A 22299-nucleotide genomic window follows, 5' to 3' on the forward strand; every position below is an offset into this window, starting at 1 on the left:
GAAAAAGCTGAGCATTCAAAAATGCCCAGTGAAGAAGGCAGACTGGCGTTTAAACGCCAGCCAGGGTACCTGGTTGGGCGTTTAACGCCCAAAGAGGTAGCATTTTGGGCGTTAAACGCCAGAATGTATACCATTCTGGGCGTTTAACGCCAGGATGGTGCAGGGGGAAGATTTTGTTTTCAAATCAATTTTTTTCAAATTTTTCAAAATCAAATCTTTTTCAAATCAAATCTTTTCAATCAAATGTTTTCAAAATCAATTTCTTTCCTTTTTAAAAGATACTTACTAACAATTAATGATTTGATTGAACATCACAAGATTGTTACCTTTTCTGTTGAGAAAGGTTTGAATGTTTCAAATCATATCTTTTCTTGTTAAGCAAGTCATTCATTTTTAAAATCATATCTTTTCAAATAGTTTTCAAATCATATCTTCTCAATCACATTTTTTTTAATCTTTTTAACCACATCTTTTTCAAAACAGTTTTCAATCAAATCTTTTTAATTTCTAATTTCAAAATCTTTTTCAAAAATCACTTGGTTTCTTTTCCACTTTTATTTTCGAAAATTAATTAATGTTTTTCAAAATAACTTCAAAATTTTTCACTTGATTTTCGAAAATAAACTTCCCTCCTTCCCACATCCTTCTATTTATGGAGTGCCACTCCTTCTCAATGCACAATTCGAACCTTATCTAACTAAAGTTCGAATTTATCTTCTCCTTCTTCTTTCTATTTCTCTTTTCCTCTGACACTTAAAGGAATCTCTATACTGTGACATAGAGGATTCCACATTTTCTTGTTCCCTTCTCTTTCATATGAGCAGGAGCAAGGACAAAGGCATTCTTGTTGAAGCTGATCCTGAACCCGAAAGGACTTTGAAGAGAAAGCTAAGAGAAGCCAAAGCACAACTCTCTTTAGAGGACCTGACCGAATTCTTCAAGGAAGAAAACATGGCAGCAGAAAACAACAACAATGCAAACAATGCAAGGAAGGTGCTGGGTGACTTTACTGCACCTACTCCTGATTTTTATGGGAGAAGCATCTCTATCCCTGCCATTGGAGCAAACAACTTTGAGCTTAAGCCTCAATTAGTTTCTCTAATGCAACAGAATTGCAAGTTCCATGGACTTCCAATGGAAGATCCTCATCAGTTTTTAGCTGAATTCTTGCAAATCTGTGACACAGTCAAGACTAATGGGGTTAACCCTGAAGTCTATAGACTGATGCTATTCCCTTTTGCTGTAAGAGACAGAGCTAGAATATGGTTGGACTCTCAACCTAAAGAAAGCCTGGACTCATGGGAAAAGCTAGTCAATGCCTTCTTGGCAAAATTCTTTCCACCACAAAGATGGAGTAAGCTTAGAGTGGAAGTCCAAACCTTTAGACAAAAGGATGGAGAATCCCTCTATGAAGCTTGGGAAAGATACAAACAATTAATCAGAAAATGTCCTTCTAACATGCTTTCTGAATGGAGCATCATAGGTATTTTCTATGATGGTCTCTCTGAACTATCTAAGATGTCCTTGGATAGCTCTGCAGGAGGATCTCTTCATCTGAAGAAGACGCCTGCAGAAGCTCAAGAGCTGATTGAAATGGTTGCAAATAACCAATTCATGTACACTTCTGAAAGGAATCCTGTGAACAATGGGACTAATCAGAAGAAAGGAGTTCTTGAGATTGATGCTCTGAATGCCATACTGGCTCAGAATAAGATATTGACTCAACAAGTCAATTTGATTTCTCAAAGTCTGTCTGGAATGCAAAATGCACCAAACAGTACTAAGGATGCTTCATCTAAGGAAGAAGCTTATGATCCTGAGAACCCTTCCATGGAAGAGGTGAATTACCTAGGAGAACCCTATGGAAACACCTATAATTCTTCATGGAGAAATCACCCAAATCTCTCATGGAAGAATCAAGAGAGACCTCAACAAGGTTTCAATAACAATAATGGTGGAAGGAACAGGTTTAGCAATGGCAAGCCTTTTCCATCATCTTCTCAGCAACAGACAGAGAGTTCTAAGCAGAATACTTCTGACTTAGCAACAATGGTCTCTGATCTAATAAAGACCACTCAAAGTTTCATGAATGAAACAAGGTCCTCCATCAGAAATTTGGAAGGACAAGTGGGTCAGCTGAGCAAGAAAGTTACTGAACTCCCTCCTAGCACTCTCCCAAGTAATACAGAAGAAAATCCAAAAGGAGAGTGCAAAGCCATAGACATGGCCGAATTCTGGGAGGAAGGAGAGGCAGTGAACGCCACTGAGGAAGACCTCAATGGGCGTGCACTGGCCTCCAGTGAGTTCCCCAATGAGGAACCATGGGAATCTGAGGCTCAAAACGAGACCATAGAGATTCCATTGGACTTACTTCTGCCATTCATGAGCTCTGATGAGTATTCTTCCTCTGAAGAGGATGAGTATGTTACTGAAGAGCAAGTTGCTAAATACCTTGGAGCAATCATGAAACTAAATGACAAGTTATTTGGAAATGAGACTTGGGAGGATGAACCTCCCTTGCTCACCAAAGAACTGGATGACTTGTCTAGGCAGAAACTACCTCAAAAGAGGCAGGATCCTGGGAAGTTTTCTATACCTTGTACCATAGGCACCATGACCTTCAAGAAGGCCTTGTGTGACTTAGGGTCAAGTGTAAACCTCATGCCCCTCTCTGTAATGGAGAAATTAGGGATCCTTGAGGTGCAAGCTGCAAGAATCTCATTAGAGATGGCAGACAATTCAAGAAAACAAGCTCATGGACTTATAGAGAATGTTTTGGTGAAGATTGAAGACCATTACATTCCTACTGATTTCATAGTCCTAGAGACTGGGAAGTGCATGGATGAATCCATCATCCTTGGCAGACCATTCCTAGCCACAGCAAAGGCTGTGATTGATGTTGATAGAGGAGAGTTGATCATTCAAGTGAATGAAGAATCCATGGTGTTTAAGACCCAAGGATATCCCTCTATCATCATGGAGAGGAAGCATGAAGAGCTTCTCTCAAAACAGAGCCAAACAGAGCCCCCACAGTCAAACTCTAAGTTTGGTGTTGGGAGGCCACAACCAAACTCTAAGTTTGGTGTTGAAACCCCACATTCAAACTCTAAGTTTGGTGTTGGGAGGTTTCAACACGGTTCTGAGTGTTTCTGAGGCTCCATGGGAGTCCTCTGTCAAGCTAATGACACTAAAGAAGCGCTTGTTGGGAGGCAACCCAATGTTTTATAATTAATTATTTTCTTTTGTTATTTTATCTTTTTTTGTAGGTTGATGATCATAAGAAGTCACAAAAACAATGAAAAAAGCAAAAACAAAATGAAAAACAGGAAGAAAAACAGCACACCCTGGAGGAAGATGCTGCTGGCGTTCAAACGCCAGTCAGCCTAGCAGTTGGGCGTTTAACGCCCAGTCTGGCACCTTTCTGGGCGTTTAACGCCAGAAAAGGGCACCAGACTGGCGTTAAACGCCAGTAAAGGGCAACAACCTGGCGTTAAACGCCAGGAATGGACACCAGCCCGGCGTTTAACGCCAGAAATGGCTCAAAACGTGATTTTGAGCAACTTTTGGTGCAGGGATGACTTTTCCTTGACACTACAGGATCTGTGGACCCCACAGGACCCTACCATCACTCTCTCTCTTCTTCCCCCATTCACCAATCACCTCAACACCTCTTCCCCAAAAACCCCTCACCTATCAAATCCCATCTTTCTCTTCACCACTCACATCCATCCTTCATAAAACCCCACCAACCTCACCCTTCAAATTCAAACCACTTTCCCTCCCAAACCCACCCTCAAATGGCCGAACCTTTACCCCCCTCTCTCCTATAAATACCCTTCTTCAACCCTTCATTTTCACACAACCTAAAGACCACTTCTTCCCCCTTTGGCCGAACACACTACCCTCCCCTCTTCCTCATTTCTTCTTCTTCTACTCCGTTCTTTCTTCTTTTGCTCGAGGACGAGCAAACATTTTAAGTTTGGTGTGGTAAAAGCGTTGCTTTTTCGTTTTTCCATAACCATTATGGCACCAAAGGCCGGAGAAACCTCTAAAAAGAGGAAAGGGAAAGCAAAAGCTTCCACCTCCGAGTCATGGGAGATGGATAGATTCCTCTCAAAGGTGCATCAAGACCACTTCTATGAAGTTGTGGCCTTGAAGAAGGTGATCCCCGAAGTCCCCTTTTTACTCAAAAAGGGTGAATATCCGGAGATCCGCCATGAGATCCAAAGAAGAGGTTGGGAAGTTCTCACCAACCCCATTCAACAAGTTGGAATCTTGATGGTTCAAGAGTTCTATGCCAATGCATGGATCACAAAGAACCATGACCAAAGAGTGAACCCGAATCCAAAGAATTATCTTACTATGGTTCGGGGGAAATACTTGGATTTTAGTCCGGAGAGTGTGAGGGTGGCGTTCAACTTGCCTATGATGCAAGGAGATGAGCATCCTTTCACTAGAAGGGTCAACTTTGATCAAAGGTTGGACCAAGTCCTCACAGTCATATGTGAAGAGGGCGCACAATGGAAGCAAGATTCAAGAGGAAAGCCGGTCCAATTGAGAAGGCATGACCTCAAACCCGTGGCTAGAGGATGGTTAGAGTTCATACAACGCTCAATCATTCCCACTAGCAACCGGTCCGAAGTTACCATAGACCGGGCCATCATGATCCATAGTATCATGATTGGAGAGGAAATAGAGGTTCATGAGGTTATAGCCCAAGAACTCTATAAGGTGGCGGACAAGACCTCCACTGTGGCAAGGTTAGCCTTTCCTCACCTCATTTGTCACCTCTGTTATTTAGTTGGAGTTGACATAGAAGGAGATATCCCCATTGATGAGGACAAGCCCATCACCAAGAAAAGGATGGAATACACAAGAGACCCCTCTCATCAAGAAATCCCTGAGATTCCTCAAGGGATGAACTTTCCTCCACAAAACTATTGGGAGCAACTAAACACCTCCCTAGGAGAATTAAGTTCCAACATGGGACAACTAAGGGTGGAGCATCAAGAACACTCCATTCTCCTCCATGAAATTAGAGAAGATCAAAGAATCATGAGGGAGGAGCAACAAAGACAAGGAAGAGACATTGAGGAGCTCAAGCACTCCATAGGACCTTCAAAAGCAAGGAAGAGCCGCCATCACTAAGGTGGACCCATTCCTTGATTTCCTTGTTCTTTATTCCCTTGTTTTTCGAAATTTTTATGCTTTATGTTATCCATGTTTGTGTCTTATGATCATTAGTGTCTTAGTGTCTATGCCTTAAAGTTATGAATGTCCTATGAATCCATCACCTTTCTTGAATAAAAATGTGCTTAATTGAAAAAGGAAGAATTGCATGAATTTTGAATTTTATAATAGTTTAATTATTTTGATGTGGTGGCAATATTTTTGTTCTCTGAATGTATGTGTAAACAGTGCATATGTATCTTGAATTTGTGGTTCATGAATGTTGGCTCTTGAAAGAATGATGAAAAAGGAGACATGTTACTGAGGATCTGAAAAATCAATAAAATGATTCTTGAAGCAAGAAAAAGCTATTCAAAAAAAAAAAAAAAAGAGAAAAAAAAAAAAAAAAAAAAAAAAAAAAAAAATCGAAAAAAAAAAGAAAGAAAAGAAAGAAAAAGAAAAGAAATAAAGTTGTGATCCAAGGCAAATAAGAGTGTGCTTAAGAACCCTGGACACCTCTAATTGGGGACTTTAGCAAAGCTGAGTCACAATCTGAAAAGGTTCACCCAATCATGTGTCTGTGGCATGTATGTATCCGGTGGTAATACTGGAAGACAGAGTGCTTTGGGCCACAGCCAAGACTCAATAAATAGCTATGTTCAAGAATCATCATACTTTACTAGGAGAATCATTAACACTATCTGGACTCTGAGTTCCTAAAGAAGCCAACCATTCTGAATTTCAAGGGATAGATTGAGATGCCAAAACTGTTCAGAGACAGAAGGTTAAAAGCCCCGCTCATCTAGTTAATACTGATCTTCACAGATGTTTTTGGAATTCATTGCATATTCTCTTCTTTTGATCTTATTTGATTTTCAGTTGCTTGAGGACAAGCAACAATTTAAGTTTGGTGTTGTGATGAGCGGATAATTTGTATACTTTTTGGCATTGTTTTTAGTATGTTTTTGATATCTTTTAGTTAGATTTTAGTACATTTTTATTAGTTTTTATTTAAAATTCACTTTTCTGGACTTTACTATGAGTTTGTGTGTTTTTCTGTGATTTCAGGTATTTTCTGGCTGAAATTGAGGGACCTGAGCAAAAATCTGATTCAGAGACCAAAAAGGACTGCAGATGCTGTTGGATTCTGACCTCCCTGCACTCGAAGTGGATTTTCTGGAGCTACAGAAGCCCAATTGGCGCGCTCTCAACGGCGTTGGAAAGTAGACATCCAGGGCTTTTCAGCAATATATAATAGTCCATACTTTGTCCAAGATTTGATGGCCCAAACCCGCAAAGCAATCCGGCCTCAGGAATTCCAGCGTTAAACGCCGGAACAGGAATAAAAGTTGGAGTTAAACGCCCAAACTGGCATGGGAGCTGGCGTTTAACTCCAGAAAAGTTCTCTACACGAATTTCCTTGATTGCTCAGCCCAAGCACACACCAAGTGGGCCCGGAAGTGGATTTTTATGTCATTTACTCATCTTTGTACACCTAGGCTACTAGTTATCTATAAGTAGGACCTTTTACTATTGTATTTGTATCGAGACTTTGGTAGCTATCTTTGTTTTATGCTATCTTAGACCTCTGGGAGGCTGGCCATTCGGCCATGCCTAGACCCTGTTCTTATGTATTTTCAACGGTGGAGTTTCTACACACCATAGATTAAGGGTGTGGAGCTCTGCTGTACCTCGAGTATTAATGCAATTACTATTGTTCTTCCATTCAATTCCGCTTGTTCTTTTACCAAGATATCACTTGTTCTTCAACATGATGATGGTGATGATTGACGCCCATCACCACTCTCACCTATGAACAAGGTGACTGACAACCATTCTTGTTCTACAAGCATTCGAGGCTTAGTGAATATCTCTTGGATTCTTCGGAGTCTTCGTGGTATAGGCAGGACCTGATGGCAGCATTCAAGAGAATCCGGAAGGTCTAACCTTGTCTGTGGTGTTCTGAGTAGGATTCAATGACTGAATGACTGTGACGTGCTTCAAACCCTGAGGGCGGGGGCGTTAGCGATAACGCAAAAGAATCACTGGATTCTATTCCGCGCCTGATTGAGAACCGACAGATGAATTCCGCTATGCCGTGACAGGACATATGCAATCGCTTTCACTGAGAGGATGGGAGGTAGCTGCTGACAACAGTGAGACCCTACACGAGCTTGCCATGGAAAGGAGTAAGAAAGGATTGGATGAAGGCTGTAGGAAAGCAGAGAGACGGAAGGGAAGGCATCTTCATACACTTGTCTGAAGCTCATACACCAATGATATACATAAGTATCACTATCTTTATCTTCTATGTTATTTTCGTTCATCACCATATATATCTGAGTTTGCCTGACTAAGATTTACAAGATGACCATAGCTTGCTTCATTACTAACAATCTCCGTGGGATCGACCCTTACTCACGTAAGGTTTTATTACTTGGACGACCCAGTGCACTTGCTGGTTAGTTGTGCGAAGTTGTGTAATGCCATGGTATTAAGCGCACCAAGTTTTTGGAGCCATTACCAGGGATTATGAGAGTTGTGAAAAAGTATAGTTCACAATTTCGCCGACCATTGCTCATGGTAGAATGAAAACAAAACTGTAAAGTGTTGTGTCTCCAGAGAGAGTGTGTACTCGCATGAGTCTCCTCCCTCTTTTTAATTGCTAACTTAACCTTAAAATTCAAATTCAAAACTAAATAGAAACATAATAAAATATTATTCAAATAAAATATTTTCTAATGACTCTTAATTAGCTAGAGATCTTCCTTGTAATTGAATTTTAGAACTTGATGTATTGCTTTGTTGAAATCATGGGCTTGCACTTTACTCTTGGTCCAACAAAATACTTGAAGTTAGAGAGATTAATGGAGGATTTTAGAAGCCCTAGAGGGTGGTTCAAGGCATGCGTTGAACGCATGGCAAGGCAAGTAGAACACATGAATTAAGGGCAAGCCATTGGAGGTGTCCCAAGCCCATGCGCGGAATGCATGGGACTCCAAGTAGAACGCATGGATGCATGCGTTAGACGTAGGAGAGTGCAAGTTGGATGCATGGTTAGAGGGCAAGCCACTGGAGGTGTTTCAAGCCCATGTGTTCATGCGTTGAATGCATGGACCCTCAAGTAAGACGCATGGTTCCCAAGTAAGACGCATGGGGTTGGCTTTGGCTCCTGGAGGTCTCTGCTTGGCTTGCATTGGACACATGCTATGGTGCGTTGAACGCACATCTTTCTATTTTGAACAGGACCTTCTCTGCTTGCTTATTGTGTTGTCCAAAGGCTTTTCTGTTTGCCTCTCTCCTTCCTCGTTCCTAGTGTATCTTTTGCTTGCTTCTTTTCATCTTTGTTATTGCTTATTTTCAACAATTTTCTACACATACCGAAGCTCAAAGCAATTTTAAGAAACATTGATTTTATGGAACTAAATCTCAATTATGAATAGAAAAATCACTAACTTGATTCAAAGAAATAATAAAGAAAATAACTAAAGATGCTTATGAATCACAACACCAAACTTAAGATCTTGCTTGTCCCCAAGCAAGAAAAAAACTATGCACAAAGAAATTCCCCTAAATGAGTGAGTTAAAGAATTGCTTATGATATTTCAGTGAGTGAAGTGACCAAGTGACAATGGGATAAACTCCGAATTGTGTGATAATATATGGATTTCAGTGCATGCTAGGCTTACAATTGAAAGTCTTAGAACTTAGGAATTTCATTTGGGTGAATTTATAGAGGTCTCTTTATAATTTTTCACCTTGAAGATAGCTTTCCTTTTTTTTGTTGTGATCTGATGAGCGGATAATTTATACGCTTTTTGGCATTGTTTTTAGGTAGTTTTTAGTAAGTTGAAGCTACTTTTAGGGATGTTTTCATTAGTTTTTATGTTAAATTCACATTTCTGGACTTTACTATGAGTTTGTGTGTTTTTCTGTAATTTCAGGTAATTTCTGGCTGAAATTGAGGGACTTGAGCAAAACTCTGAAAAAGGCTGACAAAAGGACTGCTGATGCTGTTGGAATCTGACCTCCCTGCACTCGAAATAGATTTTCTGGAGCTACAGAAATCCAAATGGCGCGCTCTCAATGGCGTTGAAAAGTAGACATCCAGAGCTTTCCAGCAATATATAATAGTCCATACTTTATTCGGAAATTGACGATGTAACTTGGCGTTGAACGCCAAGTACATGCTGCTGTCTGGAGTTAAACGCCAGAAACACGTCATGATCCGAAGTTGAACGCCCAAAACACGTTATAACTTGGAGTTCAACTCCAAGAAAAGCCTCTACTCGTGGATAGATCAAGCTCAGCCCAAGCATACATCAAATGGGCCCCGGAAGTGGATTTATGCATTAATTACTTACTCATGTAAACCCTAGTAGCTAGTCTAGTATATATAGGACTTTTAACTATTGTATTAGACATCTTTTGATCACTTTAGATCTGAGGAATATATCTCTGGACGCCTAGTCCTTAGACCATGGGGGCTGCCCATTCGGCCATGCCTGAACCTTTCACTTATGTATTTTCAACGGTGGAGTTTCTGCACACCATAGATTAAGGGTGTGGAGCTCTGCTGTACCTCAAGTTTCAATACAATTACTATTATTTTCTATTCAATTCTCTTTTATTCTTATTCCAAGATATACGTTGCACTTCAACTTGATGAATGTGATGATCCGTGACACTCATCATCATTTTCACCTATGAACGTGCGTGACTGACAACCACTTCCGTTCTACCTTAGGCCGGGCGCATATCTCTTAGATTCCCCAATAGAATCTTCGTGGTATAAGCAAGATAGATGGCGGAATTCATGGGGATCCGGAAAGTCTAACCTTGTCTGTGGTATTCCGAGTAGGATCCCGGGAATCCGGAAAGTCTAACCTTGTCTGTGGTATTCCGAGTAGGATTCCGGTATTGAATGACTGTGACGAGCTTCAAACTCCTGAGGGCTGGGCGTGATGACAAACGCAAAAGAATCAAGGGATTCTACTCCAACCTGATTGAGAACCGACAGATGATTAGCCGTGCTGTGACAGAGCATTTGGACCATTTTCACTGAGAGGATGGGATGTAGCTATCAACAAGGGTGATGCCTCCAGACGATTAGCCGTCCAGTGATAGCGCATAGGACCATTTTCCTGAGAGGATTAAAAGTAGCCATTGATGATGGTGATGCCCTACATACAGCTTGCCATGGAAAGGAGTAAGAAGGATTGAATGAAAGCAATAAGAAAGTAGAGATTCGAAAGGATTCTAGCATCTCCACACGCCTATCTGAAATTTCCACTATTGATTTACATAAGTATCTCTATCCTATTTTATTTTCTGTTTATTTTTATTAATCATATTTGATTTTCTAAATTCCATAATTTTATCCTCCTGACTGGGATTTACAAGATGACCATAGCTTGCTTAATACCAACAATCTCTGTGGGATCGACCCTTACTCACGTAAGGTTTATTACTTGGATGACCCAGTACACTTGCTGGTTAAGTTGAACGGAGTTGTGTCCACACATAGCCAAGAGCCATAATAATGATTCCATACAATAACAAAGAGTACTACATTGATGTGATCACAATTTCGTCCACCATGATCATTATTTTCTTTTTTGAGCTATACTTATTTTCTTTTTCTTAGCTATTTTTTTGGGATCATTGCACTTGGCTTTAACTCTTAATGTTCTATCTCAAGGCGGCTTTTTAAGATGAGTTTTCAGTCGACACTTCCGAACTAGTTGGTTTAAGCTATTGAAGTACCCCTCAGATTTACTTTCTTAAGCCTCTTTCCTTGACACAGTCACACCACAAGCACTTACCTAGGAAAACAACTCTTTGAGCTTTTGTTTCTTTTTAACTTTCTTAGCCATTAGTGCTTAGAGAATTGGGCCTTTCTCTTTGCATTCCTTTTTGTTTTCTTTTCTTGCTACTTCTTGGTTTTATAAATATTTGAGAATCTCCATAATACTTCTCTAAACTTTACTCCATGTCTTATAGCTCCCCATGCAAGTTTTCACAAACATGTAACCTCATGACATATTTATATTATTAGAACCTCCACTTCTCTTAATCTTATTTGCCCCAAAATTTAAAAAATTTCTTTAACCTTTTCCATTCAAAAGCTTTTTGTTGCATGCTTAAAGATATTGGGTGTAAAAACCAGCTTAACCGCTTTAATAAAATAATAATTTAAATTTCCGAAATAGGTTCGAAAATATAGAAATGATATTTTGAGAATAAAAAGGTGAAATTTGATTTCAATGAATTTTTTCTGAGTTGAAAAATGTATCATTTTCGAAAAGTTTTTGTAAAAATGCGTACTGGTGCTTAAGCCGGCAGTACCGGCTCTATGATGCGCCACTATTTTGTGGTACATTTTGGGCGTAATTTAGAGGATTTCATCAACTTCCTTCACACTTATCCACATAAAATGCATTGTTTTGTGTTTCTTTCCCAATTTCGCTTAATGGTTGAAAACATGCTTTTTAGACTCTATATAAGCTATATTTTAATCTCCCTTTATTACCATTTGATGCCGTGATCTGTTTGTTAAGTAATTTCAGAGCTTATAGGGGGCAAGAATGGTCTAGAAGAGGGAAAGAAAGCATGCATAAGTGGAAGGAGCATAAAATTGGAGCTTTGGAGCACAAGCACCGACGCGCACGCACAGATGACGCGCACGTGTGGGAGCTCGGATCTAGAATTGGCGCGCAAAAGTTGACGCTTCCGCGTAGCTGAGCAAAGTTATCATTGATGCGTACGCACGCTTGACGCGTATGTGTGGATCGCAAATGCCCATCGACGCGTATGCATGACGCGCGCACGTGACCTCTTCAATGAAAACGTGCCTGGCGATTTCAGAGAAGCTTCTGACCCAATTCTAAGTGGAATTCTGGCGGGAAAAGATTAAAAGAACCAAGGGTTAAAGGAGATACACACTTTTCACACATTTAGATATTTTGAGAGTTAGTTTTTGGTAGTTACACTTTTAGAGAGAGAAACTCTAACTTCTCTCTAGGTTTTTGGCTTTCTCAATCTCAATTGTACTTGGATTCTTTGGTGAGATCTAAATTTGACTCAATTCTACATTGTTGTAGATCTTCTTCTTCTACTCTCAATTTAGTGTTCTTGTTGTTCTAGCATTGTTGATCTTGGATCTAGACTTTGTCACTTTGATTTCCATTAATGAATTGAGAAATTTCATGTTCATTGTTGTTAATTGTCGATTGTTGCTAATTGTTTGCAATAGATAGCTTTAGTACAACTTACTTTCTCAATTTTATGATATCTTCCATTGTTGCTCACCAATTGTTTGAGAAAATGTTTACTTTAGCTATGGAGTAGAATTTCACTTTTGGCTTAGAGAGTTGGATAATTGGAGATACTTGAATTGTCAAAGCTTTTGTTGATTGATAATTAGAAATTGCTAATTGGCTTGAATGACACTAACTCTAGTCTCTCACTAGGATTTGACTAGGACTTGTGGACTCAAGTTGATTATTTCCACTTTTCTTTCCTTCATAGTTAGAGGTTGACTAAGTGGAGTAATAACCAATTGATATCACAATTAATAGAGATAATGATGATAGGACTTCAAATTTCCAACCCTAGCCAAGGCTTTTATATTGATTGATTGTCATGCACTCTTACTTGATTTCAAATTCTTGTATCCCTTAGTTTCATTGCTATTTGTTCATTACTTTTATGCGAGTTTGTTTACATTTTTCGTACTCAACCTCAAACACCAAGAGACTCCTAGCCAATGATGTGCATCTTAAGGCAACTCCTAGGGAGAACAACTCAGGAGTAATACTCTCAGTTATTGAATTGGATTGTGGACACACACTTTCTTTGTTTGTTGCGCTATAGCTTGTTGGTTTAGACTATACTCACGACAAACATATTTGGTAAAATTCTATACCGACAAAATATAGAGCATCACTCTAGTCTGTCCAGTACTGCGTATTTTGGAAAATAAGATTTTGAAAATTGATTTATTGTTTCGAATGGACAAAAATAATTTAGAATTGAAAATTGGACACTAATCTTAAAGGTTTTGACCCAAAGTGGGGCAAACGGACCAAAAACACTTAGCGGGTTAGACCAGGGCCAAGTGGGCCCAAGTCCAACATATAAATGCCCTAACTAAGAGGCATTCAGCCTCATTTTCAGAAAATAAAGAGAGAGGGACGGTGAGAAGAGAGAAGAGAAGGGGTTTGGGTTACTATTCACCTAAACCTTATTTTGATCATAACTTGAGCAACAGAGTTCCGATTGACGAGCCGTTTGTGGCTACGCAAAGCTCTCATCGAGCTCTTAATTTCTAGATAAGTTTAGTAGGTAAGATTTCTCAAATCACGCTCCATTTTCCAGACTTAGAATTTCTGCATTTTTGGGTTTGGTTTTTGAGTAGATTTTGTGATTTTGCTTGTTTAGATGATCTCTAGTAGCAGATAATTGTTAGGTTTTACCCCTAATCTCTTTGGATAAGTTAAGGTTTCACTAAACCCTTGTGTTTAGTTGTTTTGTGTATCTTAGAATTTGATTTTTGATATATATATATATATATATATATATATATATATATATATATATGATGTTAGTTTGAGCTTTGGTGCTTGTTGGAGTTGCCTTGGCTTTTTGGAAGCTTGTTGGAATTAAGTTTGGTGTTTGAGCATATTGGGAATCGACCAAGGTATGATTTCAATTTTCTTTATGTAATATGTAATGTTTTGTGAACCTTAGGCTAGTTGACCTTAAGATAGGATTGAATATTTTGGATGTATGTTTAATTGTATGTAATTTTGATGTTTGAGGATAAGTTGTATGGTGGTGATGATGATATGGAGTTTTGGGATGTGGGATATATGATATTGTTGATGTTGATTGTTGGCATTTAGTGACTATGGAGGTTGATAATGAATCTTGTGATTTATTGTTGTCGATGAGGGTTTCTTGATATTGTTGATGATTAATGATGAATATTGATGTTATTGGTAATGGATGGTAAGTGTTGATATTGTTGATAAATGATGTGAATTATGAATTTTGATGATGATAAATTGATGCTTGGATGGATAAGTGTTGAAGGAGTTGATAGATTGGGATATTAAAGCTTGGATGTTTGGTGCACGAAACTGGCTCTGCAGAATTCGCACAAATAGACCGGCAAGTATACCGGGTCGTCCAAGTAATACCTCAGGTGAGTGAGGGTCGATCCCACAGAGATTGTTGGTTTGAGCAAGTAGTGGTTACCTTGCATATCTTAGCTAGGCGGATAGAAATTATAAGTTGTCTGATAAACCGCTATTTTATGATTTATTTTGTACTGATTTGAGTGGATTTTATCCCTTATTCTCACACTTATTCAAAGAATTCGCATGTTCTACATTTTCCTTCCTAATTTTATGCTATGATTGAAAACATGCTTCTTTGGTCTTAAATTTGCTAATTTTAATCATCTCTTATTACCATTCGATGCCGTGATATTTTTGTTAAGTGTTTTTAGGGTTTATAGGGCAAGAATGACTTAGAGGATGGAAAGGAAGCATGCAAAAGTGGAAGGAATACAAGAAATTGAAAGAATTGCTAGGTTGTCAATCCTGACCTCTTCGTACTAAATCGATCATAACTTGAGCTACAGAGGTTTGAATGAGGCGCTTCCAGTTGCGTTGGAAACCTAACATCTGGGGCTTCAAAATGATACGCAATTTGCCATAGTCGCCTTACAGTTAGGTGACACGCACGCGTGGTATGACGCGTACGCGTGACTGGTGCGGCAGACAAGCGACGCGTACACGTGGGCGACGCGTACCCGTGACAAGGCGTCACGTGCTGCAGATATCAAAAAATGCTGGGCGCGATTTCTGGGCTGGTTTTGGCCCAGTTCCAAACCCAAAAACACAGATTAGAGGCTACAGAGTGGGGAAATCAATCATTCACACATTCATTCACATAATTTTAGGTTTTAGATTTAGTTTTCGAGAGAGAGAGAAGCTCTCTCCTCTCTCTAGGTTTTAGGGTTTCTCTTTCAATTTCTCCTTAGGTTCAGGTTTAATTTTACTTTAATTTAGTTTTCTCTTACTTTTATTTGTTCAAGCACTTTAGTTCATCTTCCTCCCTTGTTATTTCCCTTTTTCACCATTTTCATGTTTATGAGCTATTGTTACATTTGATTTCTTCTAATGCAATTTGTGTTTTCTATGATTATTGTTGCTCTCTTTAATTGTTAGTCATTGATCCTTGTAATTGGTTGTTTAGATTTATTTTCCTTGTTAGTTTTCTATGCTTTTATTTTATGCCTTCCAAGTGTTTGATAAAATGCTTGGTTGGGTTTTAAATTAGATTTTTATGTTCTTAGCAAGGATTGATAATTAGAGACTCTTGAGTTATCAAAACTCATTTGTTGATTGGTAATTGAAGATTGCCGGTTAGCTTGAACTTCACCAAAGCTAGTCTCTCACTTTGAGTTGACTAGGACTTGTGAACTCAAGTTAATTGTATACACATGACCTTCCACAATTGGTTTGAGGTTAACTAAGTGAAGGCAACTTGCATTTACCATCACAATTGACAATGATAATGAGGATAGAACTTCTAATTATCAATCCTTGCTAAGAGCTTTCTTAGTTACTAATTTATTTTCTTGTTATTTACATTCCTTGTTTATTAAACTCAAAACCCAAAGAGATACAATCTCATAACCAATAATAAACTACACTTCCCTGCAATTCCTTGAGAGACGACCCGAGGTTTAATACTTCGGTTAATTTATTGGGTTTGCTTAAGTGACAAACTATTTAAATTTGATTGAGGTTTAATTGTCGGTTTAGAACTATACTTGCAACACGCTTATTTTTGTGAAAATCTTTACCGACATTTTTCTTCCAACAATTTTTGGCGCTGCTGCCGGGGAATTGCAAATGTGTGCCTTATTATTGGTTATTATGAATATTGTGAATATGTTTTCCTTTTTGTTTCTTTGTTAGTTGTTTCTAGTTTTAGGAGTTTATTTTCATTATTTCTCATTAGTTTTTGTTTTTATTTTCTCTTGTTACTATGAATTCTCACCCCTTTGGCTATGAGTTTGGTTTCAATTATGTTGTAGGCAGTGGAGATTACACTGAAAGCTTGGATCAAGGATGGGACAATCAAAGATGGGAGAAGCCACAAGGATTTGATCAACCCTCTTGGCAATAACCTCCTCCAATGCACTATGAGCAACAACCATCCTATGATGCATACCAAGACAATGGTTATGGTGGACCTCTTCATGACAATCAACACCCACCACAATATACCTATGAACTCCCTCCTCAACATAGATTTGAGCCACCGTACTCATAAGCCCCATGTTACCAAACACCCCTATATGACCCTAACCCATATCAACCACACCAACCACCTTATGAGCCATGCGAACCATACATAGAGCCACCCCAATTCCAACCTAATTACTCCCAAGAACCACCACCTCCATATACACCATGTCCATATCCATCAATCCAAGAGCCATATGATCCTATTTATGTTAGCCAAGTGGAACAAGAGTCACAGGATTATTTTAAGGAGGCCATGGATCGACTTCACGCAACCATCTATCAAATGGAGCGAGAGAAAAGCCGAAAAGCACACGAAGCTCTCATGGCTAACGGATCTCAACTTGAGAATAAGGGACTGAAGTGTGTTGTACAACAAGTGGAAAAGATGGAGAGTGTTGAATCGCTACATCCCTATTATGATGAACCACCCTCCTATCATGAACCTTACCTCCCAAGCATTGAACCCTCATATCCACCCCAATCTCCAATGGATGATACTCTTGGTGTTCTTCTTCAAGAGCAAAGAGAGATGCAAAGGACGACACAAGAATTCATAGCTACCTTGACCGAGGTAGTAGGTAATTTAGCCTCACTGCGCTTCGACACTCAAAGTACCACGATGGCCGCATGTGGAGAGTCTAATGAGGAGCGTAGCATGAAGGAAAAATTGGAAACTCTGGTGAAAAATGAGGAATGTGGTTTTTTACTAAAACAATTGGAGGAAGCCGTACTTGTTGAAGAGGAAGAAGTGGTTGAAGACTTAGGAGATGTTGAACCTCCATAGGAATCTAGAGTGGTAGAGTATTCCTCCAAGAAGCTTGAAATTGATGTTGAGGAGGCTAGTGCACAACCCCCAAGGCATGTTCCCTATGAAGAATTGGACGCAATAGATCAAGAAGGAAGTTCCCTTGGTGATGATGATCATGAATCAATCCTTCCTAGTAATGAATTTACATTCACAAGTGAACCCCTTGAGTTCAAAGAACCTTCTCCCGATGAAATTAAAAGCAACATTGAGGTAGATACCTCTCAACCTCATATTTATGATTTGAGTGATGGAGAAGAGTTGGATGAATCCGGTGAGGAAGAGCTTGAAAGTGAAGAACCCTTTCAAAAGGTGGAAGTCCTTCGACAAGGTTGGACGGGAGTTGAATATGCTTAGTCAAGATCGTTAGAGACCTCTCTACCTAGGTTGCCGTCTACTCCTCCTCTTGAGTGGGTGATAAACCACTATTTTATGGTTTATCTTGTGCTTAATTGAGTGGATTTTATCAACTCTTTACCCACTTATTCATACTATTTGCATGGTTTTACATTTGCCTTCCTAATTATGTGCTTTGATTGAAAACATGCTTCTTTGGCCTTAAGTTCCCTATGTTTAATCCTCTCTTATTACCATTAGATGCCTTGATATGTGTGTTAAGTGTTTTCAGATATTATAGGGCAGGAATGGCTCAGAGGATAGAAAGGAAGAATGCAAAAATGGAAGGAATACAAGAAGTTGGAGAAACTGCTAAGCTGTCCAGCCTGACCTTTTCGCACTCAAACAGCTATAACTTTAGCTATAGAGGTCCAAACGACGCGATTTCAATTGAGTTGAAAAGCTAACGTTCGGAGCTTCGATTTGATATATAATATGCCATAGTTGCCCTGACGCTAGGCGACACGAACGTGTGATCCACGCGGACGCGTCGCATCTGCGAACTTCAATCCGCGCGGCCGCGTGGGCGACGCCTCCGCGTCACTTGCCCGCGACCTGAACGTACCAGAATACCCAGGGGGCGATTTCTGGGCTATTTTTGACCCTGTTTTCGGTCCGGAAAACACAGATTAGAGGCTATAAAGTGGGGGAATGCATCCATTCATCATCATGCTCTCATAATTCATAATTTTAGTTTTAGATGTAGTTTTTAGAGAGAGAGGTTCTCTCCTCTCTCTTAGGATTAGGATTAGGATTAGGATTTCATCTTCTTCAATCACAGGTTCAATATTCCTTTTATATATTTTCCCAATTTAGTTTATGAACTCTTTATGTTTGGATTGATTTTCTTAATTAATGTTATTTGAGGTATTTCAGTTTATGATTGTTTTATTTATATGAATGCTTTTAATTTAATTTAGATATTTTTCCTTTTGGCTTTGGTTAAATAATTGGTAACTCTTGAGTTATCAAACTCATTGTTGATTGAAAATTGGAATTCTTCAAGAATTAATTCGAGATCCAATAACTCCAACTTTTCCCAAGGAAAGACTAGGACTTGAGGATTCGAATTAATTCATCCACTTTACTTACCTTCATAGTTAGAGGTTAACAAAGTGGGAGAAAAATCCAATTCTCATCATAATTGATAAGGATAACTAGGATTGGACTTCCAGTTCTTCATACCTTGCCAAGAGATTTTATTATTGTTAATTTATTTTACTTGTCATTTAAATATACCTGTGCCCATTGCCCAAACTCCAAAACCCCAATTTACAAACTCATAACCAATAATAAGAACATACCTCCCTGCAATTCCTTGAGAAGACGACCCGAGGTTTAAATACTCGGTTATCAATTTTAAAAAGGGGTTTGTTACTTGTGACAACCAAAACGTTTGTAAGAAAGGTTGGTTGCTTGGTTTAGTAACTATACTTACAACGAGAGTTTACTATAACTTCTAAACCATCAATCTTCAGTTCTTCAAAACGGCGCCGTTGCCGGGGAATCGCAAACGTGTGCCTTATTATTGGTTATTGTAAATATTTTTCAAATATATATATATATCTTATCTTATTTTTTAAAAAAAATCAAATTTTTTTTAAAATATTCTCTTTTTATTAATTTTTATTTTTATTTTCTCTTACTACCATGAACTCTCACCCCTTTGGCTATGAGTCTGGGTATAATTATGTTGCAGGAAGAGGAGATTATAGTGACAACATGCACCATGGTTGGAACAATCAAAGATGGGAGGAGCCACAAGAATTTGATCAACCCTCATGGCAACAACCACCTCCAATGGACTATCAACAACCATTATGTGATGCATATCAAGGCAATAGCTATGGTGAGCAATCTTTCAATTATCAACAACCACCACCATATGCCTATGAACCCCCTTCTCAACATAGCTTTGAACCACCACAATTACAAGCCCCTTTCCACCATTCACCTCCATATGACCCTAACCCTCAACCACCATACCAACCACCTTATGAGCCATATGAACCATATATAGAACCACCTCAATTCCAACCCAATTACTCCCAAGAACCACCACTTCAATATTCACCATCTCCATATCCATCAATCCAAGAGCACTATGATCCTATTTATGAAAGCCGAGCGCATCAAGAGACAAAGGATCGTTTCAAGGAAACAGTGGATCGATTTCAGGCAACCATTCGTCAATTGGAGCAAGCGATAATTCAATTAGCTTCCCGACGTTCGGACACACAAGGAGCCCCCATGGCTTCATGTGGACAATCTAATGAAGAACGTAGCTTGAAGGAGATACTAGAAACTCCAGTGAACGATACGAAGCATGACTTTGTACTGGAACAAGTGGAGGAAGCCGGAATTATTGAAGAAGAAGAAGTGGTTGAAGATTTAGGAGATGCAGAACCTCCATGGGAAAGTCCAGTCATAGAACCCCCTTCCAAGACGTTTGAAATTGATATTGAGGAGGGTGTACAACCTCCAAGGCATATCACAGTTGAAGACTTGGAAGAGGTTGATCAAGAGATATAGATTCAAGAAGAAGAAGCACAAGCTTCCATGACCTTGGAAAGCAATGAAGAGGAGATTGAATTGGAAGAAAGCTACCAAGAGGAAGAGGTTGAAATTGAAGAAGCTTGCAAAGAGGTGGTAATTATCAGAGAAAAGCACAAGGGAGTGGAGCTTACAATTTCATTAAAAATACCTCCCCCTAAATTGCCATCATCCTTCACAACATTCAAGTGGGTAAAATTCATATCCCTTAGCTTTCTAATTCCACTTGAATATGGGCTACTGGAGACGGATGGTCAACTTAGAGCTCTTTGTGGCATTTAGAGCAAGAGGAAGATGATCAGTGGCAAGAATTGTCTTGCAAAGTTCATTATGGTTGGAAGCTCAAAGTTTAAACACAAAGGTTGGTATAGAGCTCAGCTTAATGGGTCTAGGAAGCTGTTTGGTTACTTCAGTGAGAATTCTAAAGCTGAACCACCCGGATGGAATCATGATAATCAACTTGAAGACGGGTGTAGAAACAAGATTTGGGATCCCGGAGGATATTGGATTTGCAAACATTGGTGGAGATTCCTGGATCAGTACAAGCATAAGCCACCATGACAAGGAGCTCGCCAAATGTCCAACTTAAGGACTTTAACTAAAAGTGCTAGGTGGGAGACAACCCACCATGGTATTATCGTTCCTCTTTCAGTTTTAATTCTAGTCTGTTTTGTTTGTTTTTGAGTTTTGATTGAACCTGGAATCATGCATACTTGCATAGCATTCATATTAAGCATTGCATTCTGCATTTTGCATAAAAAAAATGCCACACGACGCGACAGCATCAGCGATGCGTCCGCGTCGCAAGGAAAGGGGAGAAAATAAAAACGAACAGAGAGTCACGCTGGAGCGTGGCTGGAGGCGTGCCAGTGGCACAAATCGACCCACGCGACCGCGTCCGCGTCACATGGGAATAATGGCCTCCCACGCGACCGCATGACCCACGCAGCCGCGTGCCCTGATTTTCGACGTAAAAAGGGTGCACAACTAATTATTGTGCGAGAGTGGTGCTGGATTGGTGCTGAATGCACAATTCTACCCACGCGGACGCATGGCTCACGCGTCCGTGTCATTCCCTTCTAAAGCCCACTCACGCGATCGCATGCCCCACGCGATCACGTCACCCCAAATTTGGTAAATAAAATAATTCGAACAGAGAGTTGTGCAGGAGCGAGGCTGCACTCGCGCCAGAAGCATAACATGTGTCACGTGACCACGTGACCGACGCGACCGCGTCGATTAACTTAAAGTGCAAGTTACGCGACCGCGTGCCCCACGCGTCCGCGTCGCTTACGCCGCACAGCTTATCCTAATTTGCCAAATATCTTATCTTTTCTTCCCCAATCCTAATTTTTCCCTCCCTCCTTTCTTACTCACTTCTTTCCCTTCTCATTCTTCTTATCTTTCATTTTATTTTACTTAATTTATTTGCATATTTCATTCATTGCATTTTAATTTAGTGCATATTTTTCTTTTCTTTTCTAAATTTATTAATTTTCCTTTGGTGTTGATTTTCTTATTTAACTGTTGCATCTTTTCTGGTGTTATTTTGATGCTTAGTGACTTGTTTTACAATGTTGGGTAATGTTAATTTCTGTCAATGTCAATGTTTTATACCTGTATTCTTTTTGCATTAGCATGAACTTACATTGTCTTTCATTACCCACTCTCTTCCCCATTGTTGTACATTTTGTCCCACTGGCATGCCATGGCTTCTATTGTTTTCTCACGTACATGTTGAAGCTTCCATGTTGGTGCACGAAATTGTGATTCCTTTGTTATTGTATTTTGTAAAATTCATTGCTTTTTCAACTATGTGTGGACACAACTCCGTTCAACTTAACCAGCAAGTGTACTGGGTCATCCAAGTAATATCTTACGTGAGTAAGGGTAGATCCCACAGAGATTGTTGGTATGAAGCAAGCTATGGTCACCTTGTAAATCTCAGTTAGGCAGATTAAATGGTTATGGGTTTCAAAAATTAATAATAAACAGAAAATAAAAAGGGAAAGAAATACTTATGTAAATCAATAGTGGGAATTTCAGATA

General features: G+C 39.4%; 1 non-coding gene across 1 annotated transcript; it reads right to left on the reverse strand.

Moving 5' to 3' along the window:
• Window positions 1-1356: 1356 nt before the first annotated feature.
• LOC130978435 (small nucleolar RNA R71) lies at window positions 1357-1464 on the reverse strand. Its single transcript, XR_009086079.1, has one exon. It is a non-coding gene; the product is annotated as a small nucleolar RNA R71 (small nucleolar RNA).
• Between the last annotated feature and the right edge of the window lie 20835 nt (window positions 1465-22299).

The sequence above is a fragment of the Arachis stenosperma genome, chromosome 4, assembly GCF_014773155.1.
Source record: "Arachis stenosperma cultivar V10309 chromosome 4, arast.V10309.gnm1.PFL2, whole genome shotgun sequence".
Lineage (NCBI taxonomy): Eukaryota > Viridiplantae > Streptophyta > Magnoliopsida > Fabales > Fabaceae > Arachis > Arachis stenosperma.